Below are 12,806 nucleotides of genomic sequence, written 5' to 3' on the forward strand. Positions count from 1 at the left end.
CGTGATCTACGTGTTAAGTTTTCAACCGATTTGGGAATGTGCCTGAAAAGTAGTTATGTTGATTATACTCTTTTGTTCATTGTTTATATACATACATATACGTATATATATTTAGCCAAGGCCACAGGAAAAATAAAAGGAGTACCGAGCGCTTTCGTGTTATTTCAACACATTTTTGAGGTACAATGCTAAAAACAGAGAACATCTATCAAATAAAACATAACTGAAAAACTGAAAAACAAGTATTCCAAGTCCGGTTAAAACAGTACAGCAGGTACAGAAACAGCTCAACAGGTGATTAAAAGAAACAATAACCCTACAAATCTCGTTAACACAAATGGGTCCAGTTTGTACATATTGTCGCGTGCTATTTAGTGACATATAAGATATATATATTTATATATATATATATATATATATATATATATATATATATATATATATATATATATATGTGTGTGTGTGTGTGTGTGTGTGTGTGTGTATATATATACATATATATATATATATATATATATATATATATATATATATATAAATATATCATGTATATGTATGTATATATATATATTTATATTATATATGTGTATATATATATATATATATATAAATATATATATATATGTATATATATATATATATATATATATATATATATATAATATATTGTATATAAGGAAAAAAGAATTATAAGAATTTGTTTAGCCAGACAACCGATTTTTTTTCTTTTTTTAATACTTTTCACGAGGTTGGCCGAGGAAAAATAGTCGTTTCCTTTCATAATGAGAATGCGTAATACTTTAATGAAATGTCAGTTCCAGGTTACTGCTTGCACGGAAACAGTATTTACTAACAAAGGTGGACTTGTTTCTGCTTCGTGTAAGCAGTTTTGTCGAGATTAATTAGAGAACAAGAACTATTAGCCAGATGACGAAAGCTTCACGAGTCATTCATTATGAAATATATTCATAAGGTGTGAATTGCTCTCGATATTTATATATCCAGCAAATATTTTTCTCTCTCTCTCTCTCTCTCTCTCTCTCTCTCTCTCTCTCTCTCTCTCTCTCTCTCTCTTATGGAGGTAAGACTGTATGATGAACGGAATCTTTGGAAATGATCTCAAACGGGGTAAGCATGTTACTTAAAAAAAAAAGATTTAGGAAATGATCTCAAACGGGGTAAACAGTGTTACTTAAAAAAGAAAAAACTTTTAGGAAATGATCTCAAACGGGGTAAGCAGTGTTACTTAAAAAGGAAAAATATTTTAGGAAATGATCTCAAACGGGATAAGAAGTGTTACTTAAAAAAGAAAAATTAGGAAATGATCTTAAACGGGGTAAGCAGTGTTACTTAAAAAAAAACTTTAGGAAATGATCTCAAACTTTAGGAAATGATATCAAACGGGGTAAACAGTGTTACTTAAAAAGGAAAAAAACTTTTAGGAAATGATCTCAACGGGATGAGCAGTGTTACTTAAAAAGAAAAAACTTTAGGAAATGATCTCAAACGGGGTAAGCAGTGTTACTTAAAAAGGAAAAAACTTTTAGGAAATGATCTCAAACGGGGTAAGCAGTGTTACTTAAAAAAGAAAAAAACTTTTAGGAAATGATCTCAAACGGGGTAAGCAGTGTTACTTAAAAAAGAAAATAACTTTTAGGAAATGATCTCAAACGGGGTAAACAGTGTTACTTAAAAAAGAAAAAAAAGAAAAATTTTAGGAAATGATCTCAAACGGGGTAAGACAGATGTTTACTTTAAAAAAACAAGAAAAAACCTTATTTTAGGAAACTTGATCTCAAACGCGGGATAAGAAGTTGTTACTTAAAAAAGAAAAAACTTTTAGGAAATGATCTCAAAACGGGGTAACGCAGGTGTTACTTAAAGAAGAAAAAACTTTTTAGGAAAATGATCCAAAACAAACGGGGGTAAGCAGTGGTTACTTAAAAAAGAAAAAACTTAAAAAAAATGGGGGGGGGGTGGGCGGTTTGATGGGGGGAGGAAATGGATCTCAAAACGTGGGGTAAGCAAGTTGTTTATTGGAAAACTGAAAAAACTGATTAGGAAATTATCTCAAACGGGAGGGTATAAGCAGTTGTTACTTAAAAAAGTGGAAAAAAAAACCTTTAGGAAATCTTATCTCAAACGGGGGTAAGCAGTGATTACTTAAAATAAAGGGAAAAACTTTTAGGAAATGATCTGCAAACCTGGGGATAAGCAATTGGTTACCTTAAAAAAAGGAAAAATAAACTTTTTAGTGGAAATGATCTCAAACGGGGGTAAGCAAGTGAGTGCTACTTAAAAAAAGAAAATAACTTTTAGGAAATGATCTCAAACGGGGTAAGCAGTGTTACTTGAAAAAAAAAAATTATTCGTGAGACAGCCGAAACATCGTCACGACTCTCAATTACAGAGGACGTTTTCCCCTTCCGTCTGGGCTTCCATTCCACGATTCAGATCCGTCGCCTTTATTCAGTTACTACTTTGAACGTTCCCTCTCGCAGGATATAATCGTCGCTTAACATTTACATCGCCGGAAAATGGAGGGAATAATTGAGTTGAAATGAGAAGAGCTATATAACATATTTCTGAGATGAAACGGAACGGCGGGCAAAATGAGAGAGAGAGAGAGAGAGAGAGAGAGAGAGAGAGAGAGAGGTGTCATACGTGAATTACAAGGATAGTTATGCAGAATTTGTGACTAAATTAGTTTTTCATATTCTTAATCGCGACAAATAACAACTTGAATTGTTTATATTTCTTTTTTACGGTCAAAACATACCAGCACAATTTCCATGTTTTATTCGTCTATTTGTTCATTGATAATAAACATATTTTTGAGACGAAACGGAACGACAGGCACAATGAGAGAGAGAGAGAGAGAGAGAGAGAGTATCAAGGATAGTTATACAGAATATATACCTTTATAAGGTTTTAGTGTTAATATTCTTAGTCTAAACATGTAACGGCTTAATTTTTTTTTTACTCGCAACTACACTCTAACATCCTCTCCATGTTTCATTCATCTATTTGTTAATTGAAAACTAATTCATTTATTTCATCTTACCTTCACAGGAGATCATCTTTTCTTTAACAAAGACCAGTGATGAGATCACTTCCCAATATCAGCACAGTAATGTGTCTCGTCTTCCCTCAATGTACGAGAATCGTGTGTCAGTTCATTTAGATTATATTTACTAAATGCAGTTCGTTCCCTCTGTTGTGAGAGTAATCAAATGTTCCTTTGCGTAAATATGCTATATACATTTTAGAATGGCTTCTCTCTTTATATTTTGTCATCTTAGAGCAGCAGAAGTAGAGTGTCATGTGATTTTAGAGTATTGTGGATCTCTCAGTGTGAACTCAGCAGGGGGTTAGTGCTGTCAGGTGCACCTCATGCGGTGCACTGTAGGCATGGCTTGAGGTTCTTTGCAGCGTCCCTTCGGTCCCTAGCTGCAACCCCTTTCATTCTTTTTACTGTTCCTCTGTTCATTGTTCTCTTTCATCCGCCTTACTTTCCACCCTCTCCTAATAATTGTTTCACCTTTCAAACCTTTCGACTATCAGTTTCCGTTTCAGCACTGAATGACCTCAGATGTCCCAGCGTTTGACCTTCGGCCAGAAATCTTCTATTCTTCTCAGTATGAAGTAGTTAAATTATTCTTTGCAGTTAGGTATATGATCTCATGCATTATAACAGTAAAAAAAAAAAAAAAAAAAAAAAAAAAAAAACAGTGAAGAGCCAATCACATATCGGAAACCATTTTGCAGTCTTCTGAGATGAAATTGTCTGACGAGTAAACCCACTGTTAATAGATAATTTAGGAAACAGCGGTAAATAGTGATTCTGTTTAAAAGAAAGTAATTGTGCTTCCAGCACTGTCAATTTATAACACGAGCATAAATAAATAACTGACTTGAATGTGGAGTTAAAACCATATTGTTGGTACATAAACGGAAACTCTTCTATATTTTAGTAACTTCACTTAAAAACTGTTTATTGGGTCAATATGGTATTGGGCATACTTTTTATTTTAGTTTTCTGTAAAAGAGAACTGGTGTGCCGGTTTTGTCTGTCCAACCGTCAGCATTTTGTCTGTTCGTCCTCAGATCTTAAAAACTACTGAGGCTAGAGAGCTGCAAATTGGTATCTTAATCATCTACCCTCCAATCATCAAACATTCCAAATTGCAACTCTCTAGCCTCAGTAGTTTTTTTTATTTCATTTAAGGTTAAAGTTAGCCATGAATTGTGCATCTGGCAGCGCTGTCTGGAGACATGAGACGCACCCTCACTCTACCCAATTTGATGAGCCACTGAAAGTTTCAGTTGCTCACCAAATGCGGTAGAGTGAGGGTGCGTCCCATTAGCTATGACTGGTAGCGTTTCAGTCTGAAGCGCTACCGGTCGTAGCTAATGGTTTTACAGAAAACTCAATTGTTTTATTTATTTTCTTGTATTCCTTCGAGTTCGTACTGATTTATCCTCCCATTAAAGATAAATTCATGGAGTCCAGAGTCATCTGCGGTGCTTTAATGACATCAGGTATAATCGTTACTGCATGAATAATTCATGGCGAAGCTACTGCCTTTTAGTGGTGCCGGATATAATTTTTTATTTTTTATTTTGCTGCAGCACAGTTCATAAACTCGTTTTCCCGTCGAGGGAAGAGTGGACATCATCTTTAATGTAGCTGTTGAGTCCAAACAAATGTGTTTTTTAATGTGTTTGATTGGTTGGTTTGGTGGGTCATTGCAATACTTTCATCAGAAGCGTCTTCAAACGTTTCCTTCAGAAAGCATTATCTTTCCAAGATAGTGACCCCAGCAAAGTTCGTGGGTCGTTGTTAGTTCCTCGCTGGACGAGAGGTTTTTGCGCTCGGCTGCCAATCCTGTGGTCCGAAGTTCGAGTCTCGGCTCGGCCAACGCGGAATCAGAGGAATTTGTTTCTGGTGGCAGAAATTCATTTCTCGATATAGTGTGGTTCGGATCCCACAATAAGATGTAGGTCCCTTTGCTAGGTGACCAATTGGTTTCTAGCCACGTAAAAATATCTAATCCTTCGGTCCAGCCCTAGGAGACCTATTAATCAGCTCAGTGGTCTGGTAAAACTAAGATATACTTAACTTTGTCTAGGACTAATATTTCTTGGGGGTCATTATCATCTTTATAATATTGACAGTATTTTGTTTATGTTTTCCGGTCATCCCCAACGGGCTTGTACTAAACACACCGCAAAGGTGGATACGTACATACTGGCTTAAAATTTACCCTTTGGGGTCAGCGTATAGGAAAGATCCAACTTTTCTTGACGACTTAGGTAATTGCATAAATTCTTACCTATGAGTTCATATTGTTTGTACGAGGTGCAGAAATCGAAGGGGGTTTTGGTAAAGTGATTTATCTATAAACAAAGTACCCAGTAGTGTCTTTCTTTATTATTATTAGCTTTAAGAACTGTACAGCACTGATGAAATCATATAGAAGAAGGAAAAGACAATGGATTCTCCCAAGTTTAGAAACGAGTACATGCAATAAAAGATGTATTACAACGGATGAAAATTGATTAAAACTTATTTTATAAGACGTCGATAGTCTTGATGTATTTAAAACAATAAAACTGGAAGTGTTGGTGTCAGTAATCATCTGGCGTTTTAAAAGGTCGTGGAAAGACAAGAGGAAAATTTACAATGATGACCGTAAAAAATTCATAATTTATCCTTATAATTTATATTTATCGTCTTTTCACAGGCGGTGAAATTTGGATTGCTGTCGTAAATCTCATAATCACGCGTGTCTGACAAGGAAAAGACTGAAAAATCATTTTGTTGGACCAGAAAAGACGCGAAGTAAAGGGGAAATAGATAAATAAATATATAAATACATGAATAAATAAATAGAGGAGGAAAGAGGGAAAGAAAGTAAGAAAGAAAGAAATAAAAGAGCGAAATTGTACAACGTGGGAAAAGTATAGAACGGATAAAGGAATTTGTTTATATATTTTGAATATTCGTCATTATATGTTAGGAGAAAATTTCTTTCCTATCCTCAGGCGTGCAATAATGGAATTCCTTACAGGATCAAGAATATTAATCTACCACTTACAGCAACGTTCGAATTTCATTGTGAAAGATAGTTTCATAAAATAATTCATCAACAGTCCTGTGATGTCTTTGCCAAAATAGCATTTCATCAATACTGAATGAGTGCCTCTTGTTCATTTTATTGTTTGATCTCATTCATAACTTGCAAATTGCGTACTGGGGGAAGAGAGAGAGAGAGAGAGAGAGAGAGAGAGAGAGAGGAGAGAGAGAGAGAGAGAGAGAGAGTTTATTACCAGTTTATTACTGTTTTTATTTCTTCCTCCTTTTCCAGTCAGGGAGTTGACAATCTCGTTGTTTGTTTTAAAGTCAGTATTTACATGGAAACTATTTTTATCGTTTAGTCGCCGAAATCTTTGTTTATGACGCGATTCAGAAAGGCAGCTTGATTATAGTTTGTGTTCCGATGTGAATTTGCGCGGTGCAACTTTGCGTGCAATGATTGTTACAGTTACAGCTCAATCATTTTTATGGCTGAAAAGAATGGATCATTTGAGAGACAAACAAGGTGTCGGCTATTTTAATACTTTACGGACTATATGTCTGACTTCTAGTTAGATTTTTTTGCAAGTGGTATAATACATGAGATCAGGATCCTATTTGCGGAGAATAAGTTAGTTCATTTAAAATAGACAGGTCCAAAATACTGTGTGTGTGTGTGTGTGTGTGTATATATATATATAATATAATATATATATATATATATATATATAATATATATATATAGATATATATATATATATATATATATTGTTTGTCCTGGTTTTCAGTTCCTCATAATCTCCACTCATCTCCATAAGGTTTGGGCTTTTTAATTATTATTATATATAAATATATATATATATATATACATATATATATATATATGTATACATGTATTTCTATACAAAAACACACACACATATATAAATATATATGCACATACATATACAAGTATTTATATGTGGCAATGAACGTGTTCTGGTCATGTGTAGCATCCAGTGTTGCTCCAGTGATATTTCTGAACGAAATGTGACTGGTATCCGTGGAAATATTGGTAGCACACTCACTCTGCGCGGTGATTCGTCTAACCCTAGACCTTCTGAACATAATTTTGCACCATTTTAACACAGAAGGATGACGCTTTCTGTGGGGTTTCCTTCTGAATTGATAACTGAAGAGTATATTCAGTGAAAGGTATAAGATAGTTGGCTACAATGATGAGGGAAAAGGGTAATCTGAATTATTTACTGAAAATTCATATCCAGGGAAATGTATGAGGTAATTAACTAAAATGATTAGTATTAAGGTAATATGGAAGAAAAATTTTTATTTAGTGCACTGGAACTGTCGGTTACTGGTGTGGTAGCTGGCGAAATGAAAACGCGTACGGCATGTGGATTCTCAAAATCCTTTTATAAATCCCCAAGGAGTTGAGAATGTAAGCTTACGCGAAGAAGAGACTGATGCCAGAAATACGTGAGCAGTAATAATGCAAGAATAGTTTGTAAATTATTAGAACTGTTAAACAGTTGATCTCAATATAAATAAATAATAAGAAATAAGATTAATGTATATGTCTTTTGAGAAAAATGAAGTAAAAAATGCGCCGAACAATCGAGTTTTCTGTACATCAAGGCCACAAAAAATAGATCTATTTTTCGGTGATCTCGATATAATGCTGTATGAAGTTTTAACCACGGCTCGGTGGTGGCCTGGCCTATATTGTTACCAGACGCACGATTATGGCTAACTTTAACCTTAAATGAAATAAAGCCTAATGAGGCTAGAGGGCTGCAGTTTGATATGTTTGATGATTGGAGGGTGGATGATCGACATACCAATTTGCAGCATTCTAGCCTCATCAGCTTTTAAGATCTGAGGGCGGAAAGAAAAAGCGGACAGAAAAAGTGTGGACAGAAAAACTGCGAACGGACAGACAAAACCGGCACAGTAGTATTACTCTATAACTCTATAACGTTATAGGAAAAAATACGAGATGAAACTGTATTTGTCTGTACATGAACATGAAGAGGAAATAAATTTAGCGTATAAAAAATGAGGGACGCAGAAAAATAACGGATGTTGATTTTAATTAGCTGGAGTTGAAAAGGATATTGATGTACTATATTTAGTAAATAAAAAAAGATGTATATGCGTTGAAAAGTGTGATGATAAAGAATTGCCTAATGATGTGCTTAAAGGGAAAATTATTTAACGAGTGTACTTAAATTTCCACAGAAAACCTGTATTAGTTTTCTGAATAAACGGACAAAACAAAGCGGAGATATTAATTCGATGCGTTTTTGATTAACTAGGACGAACAGACTAGGCAGGTTTGTACGTTTAAATAAACTAACATAAATTAAATCATATGTTTATTTAAAAAGAAGAGTTAACATGTCATAAATTTGTCAGTTGAGGGCAGATACTGAAGTGATGTGCATAAAAATAAATAAGGTATAGTAATGAATTCTTATATGAATATGGGTGAAGGGAAAACCTGATGTTTTCGTATAATTTCAGGCAGATAAAAACACTAAATACTTTGATAAATAAGGAGGAAGGAAAGAAACAAGTTTTCTAATGGCAAGAGTTCGACGTGATTTGAAATGTTCGCAGACGAAAGCATTTAATGGCGATGCATCTGAGCAGCAGGAGGAGAGAGAAGACGTGCTTTTAAATTCTGCTGTCGAGGGAAAGTGAGGAATCCGGTCCATTTTCAGAGGAAAAGTCGGGATTTCTTCTTCAATTTGAAAGATGTAAAGTTGATTACGACATTTTGTCTACTCGAGGACGAACGTGTTTATAGTTTAAGAATTTTTTTTTTTTTTTTTTTTTTTTTTTTTAATAGTAATGTGCGTTGGGGAAATGTGTTTGTAGATCTTTTCGAGAAGGAAGAAAAAAAGCAAGAAGCGTTTACAAACTGGTCGTGGGAGGTGAAGGTGAGGTAATGAGTGTGAAAGGAGGAGGAGAAAAGCGGATATGTTTATTACAAACTGGAGGCACTAAAAAAGGAAAAAAAAAAAAAAAGGAAAAACAAAAAAAAAAAAAGAAAAAAAAAAGAGGGGTGGACTGTGATGTGTGCTGAAGGTTAAAATGAATTTTTAAGGCGATGAAAAACTGAGTGTTTATGATATTTTTGTTTTTGTTTATAACTTTTGGGAAAAAAGGGAATGAAGTTAGAGTGCGTGTACATTTTGTATGAGATAAAGTATATAACGGATTTTCATATAAATATAAAAGTAGAAAGAAGACTCGTGATCGTGTTTGTAAAATTGCAGATAAGTAGAGCCACAGGCGAACTATGTGACGATTTATATCCTTTTTTTTAAAGTTTCTCTTGTGATATTACAAAAAAACAAAAACAAAAAAAATTTACCTACGAGATAATAGGAGAGAGCAATGAACTGGTTTTATGAACACGCGCAAGAAAAATAATACAACCTCCTTAAAAACAGACTACAAATAGGGAGAACATAACCCACGCTTGTAAAATTGTATTGGGAAGTGAGAGGATCTACTATTGGGGGAATGAGAGACTGTTTACAAATTTGAAAGGAAACAACGGATGCGCCAATAAAAGTGTAAGGTGGGGGAGGGAAGTGTATAGGAGGATCTCCCGGAGGTTGTGGAGGTTGAGGGTGGGGGGGGGTGTTTGTGGCTTGAGGGTGTGATGGGGGTGGAGGGAGATAGACCGAGCCCGAGTAAAAAGCAAACGCTCTAATAGCTTTGGAAAAATGAGGAGTACTCGTTTTTCTTGTGTTAAGACATCTAAAGAGTAATATATATATATATATATATATATATATATATATATATATATATATATGTATATATATATATATATATATATATATATATATATATATATATATATATATATATATATATATACACACACACACACACACACACACACACACACACACAAATATGGGAAGAAATGAAGACTGTAGGTGTGTCCATGTACTGTATTTACGCGAGGAAACGAAAGCATAAAAAAGGAAAATACAGTGGATAAGATTATGAAGTTTCAGGAGAAGGGCTATTGATAGACTCATGAATGCGCTGAGAGAGAGAGAGAGAGAGAGAGAGAGAGAGAGAGATTTTGGTAGTAATCTGGTAAATTGCAGGTTTAGCAATAATTGACGAATGTATATCTTGTGTGATCATAAAATCGCAGGGAGTAGGTAGAATTTTAACGAAACCGTCTGGATTTCCACGAAAACAACAATCTCTTGCCTATACGAATATTCATGTAAGATTCTTATGAATAATTATAGATATTCCACGGGAGGTAAGCAGGAAAATGGGTGAATGGATACATGAATGTCATGGAAGGCAAAAGCTGATGAAATTATGAATTAGCAAAAGTTTATGGCTTCCTAATTGAGTGATTATGTTGCCGTATTAACTTGATTAACAATTGCATGTTAGTAGCGGGCAATACAGCAGATGAAGAGAGAGAGAGAGAGAGAGAGAGAGAGAGAGAGAGATCAAGTGAAAAGTATGAGTACAAAAGTATTAGTGCAATTGCTCGGTGGCGTAAATGACTTCATATAGTACTATGCAACAGTAGACAACGAAGTGAAGACAGAGAAAAGTCCATTGTAATGACAGAAAAATTCTTAAAGAATTAATACAGAGTGGCTCAGCAACAACAAAAGAAACCTTTCATTTTCGGAAACTATCAAGTGTTCAATGGTGAAGGATTTGCTGACCCCGTACTCTGTGCGGGGGATGCAAATCAAAGAGCGGTAGCAGAATTAAGTGTGAAAGATGGCACACTGGACCAAACATGCATCAGAACAATGGTATATCACTGTGGCCGTTCGCTGTTTATGCATGAGGTGACAAGGGAAATAAGTCAGAGTAAAAAACGCCAATACAAGTGTTTGAGATGAAACACTGGGGTAACGGTCTGCATTTAGACTAAACTGATGTTTGGGTTACATTTGTGTGTGGCCCTTTAAAAATCCTAGTGCGGAATATAAAATGTAAGAAAATGAGGCTGTAGGAGTAAATGATGCCCTGAATTTTAAGTGTTTAAGTCATGTAGGTGCCCTGAAGTAAAGTGAGAGAGAGAGAGAGAGAGAGAGAGAGAGAGAGAGAGAGAGAGAGAGAGAGAGAGAGAGAGAGAATGAGGGTTAACGTATAAATTAGACCTACAGGAACAATGTCAAGGAGTGGAACACATTAAGAAAAACAGCGGCCTGTAAAGAAGACGTAAAAGTAAGGATGCATGTTAATAAGGATAAAGTAAAAAGTACGTAAAAGCAAGGGTGCTGGAAGCTCGTAAAACAAGACCAAATACTAATATTAATTATCTGAAACTTTTGTATTTACAAAAGGTTATACAAAAAGGATAAGAAATGATCCAATGAGGACAGTGAAGACCTACAACACTTACAATTAGACCAAATGCCATAAATAACCTTAGACCTTGGGAAGAGGAACTGAAAACGGTACATGAGAACAGCCGCGTGGGTGGAGCAGCGAGTGGGCAGTTTGAAAAGGAAACATCGGCCTAATATCCAGGAAGCACGCAGGTGCTTGGAAGATGGAGATGAACTTGCAGTCTGTGTAAGTAGCTTATCCTGGTGTTGATAAGGCTTCTGTGTTTGAGGCTGAGGAACTGACTGAGGTTAGGGTAGTCATTAGGTGAGGATCATATACCACGTTTAACGAGTTGCAAATGGAATGCGATTGTTAGGGGTTGCTTTCAGTCTGCCGAAACAGTATCCACAAGAGAATGAGTTTCTTGAAATATAAATATATACATGTGTGTGTATGTGTGGTGTGTAAGAGAGAGAGAGAGAGAGAGAGAAAGCCATTATTTGCGCATTTCCATCGCAGTATCGATAATCAAATTAGGCATTATTACCATCGGGTCACCTGACTAACTATGAAAATGATTAGGTATCAAGCGAATTCGAGGATATTTTATAAAACGCTAAATTAATTCATTGTTAGTATGTATCATTTCAATTTACGTAATCAGTTTCAATTTAGAAGGATTTTAAGCTTAACTATTTCCATTTTTGCTCGAATGTTGATATCTTTCGCTTGATATGCAACTGTAATGATCTAATTCCATCAAATGGCATTGCTCCAAGCATAGCCATATATGCTGATGGAAATTGCACCAACTCTTGTTTATTTTGCTTAATCTAAAATTATGATCTACGTAGATTATTTTCGTTCATTTGAGGTTGGATACAAAGAGGAAAATATTTGAGAATTTCATTTAAAAGTATCGTGGAATTATCAAAGTTTAAATGGGGTGATTTTCGAGTATTGCTAAATCGATGGACACGTGTTTAATGCATTTCATATTTTATAAACTTTCATTGAAGATAGTTTGTAATTTGTAAGAATTCTTTATTCATCTGCATGTCTAATACGTAACTAAGGAATTTTGATCCTTTGTATATACGTCTAATTATACAAGTAGTATGTAAAAGTATGCGTTTATAACACAAACACCTTTAGGCGAACAAATAAAACATAACAGCAATACGCTCGAGCATCACAACCGTTGGGTATCAGAAATTTCTTGAACGATCTCATCCATGGAACTTCGAGTCACTTGCGTATGCAAGACGTACGCTTTGCCATTCCTTTTTCTTAGACGTAATTGCATATATATGGGTCTGAGTAGGCATGAGCGTACAGCTTACAGCAGACAGGACAGCAAGGAGAGCATAAGTGGGGAATTGGGAGAGGG

Source organism: Macrobrachium nipponense, chromosome 31 (assembly GCF_015104395.2).
Source record: "Macrobrachium nipponense isolate FS-2020 chromosome 31, ASM1510439v2, whole genome shotgun sequence".
Taxonomy (NCBI): Eukaryota; Metazoa; Arthropoda; class Malacostraca; order Decapoda; family Palaemonidae; genus Macrobrachium; species Macrobrachium nipponense.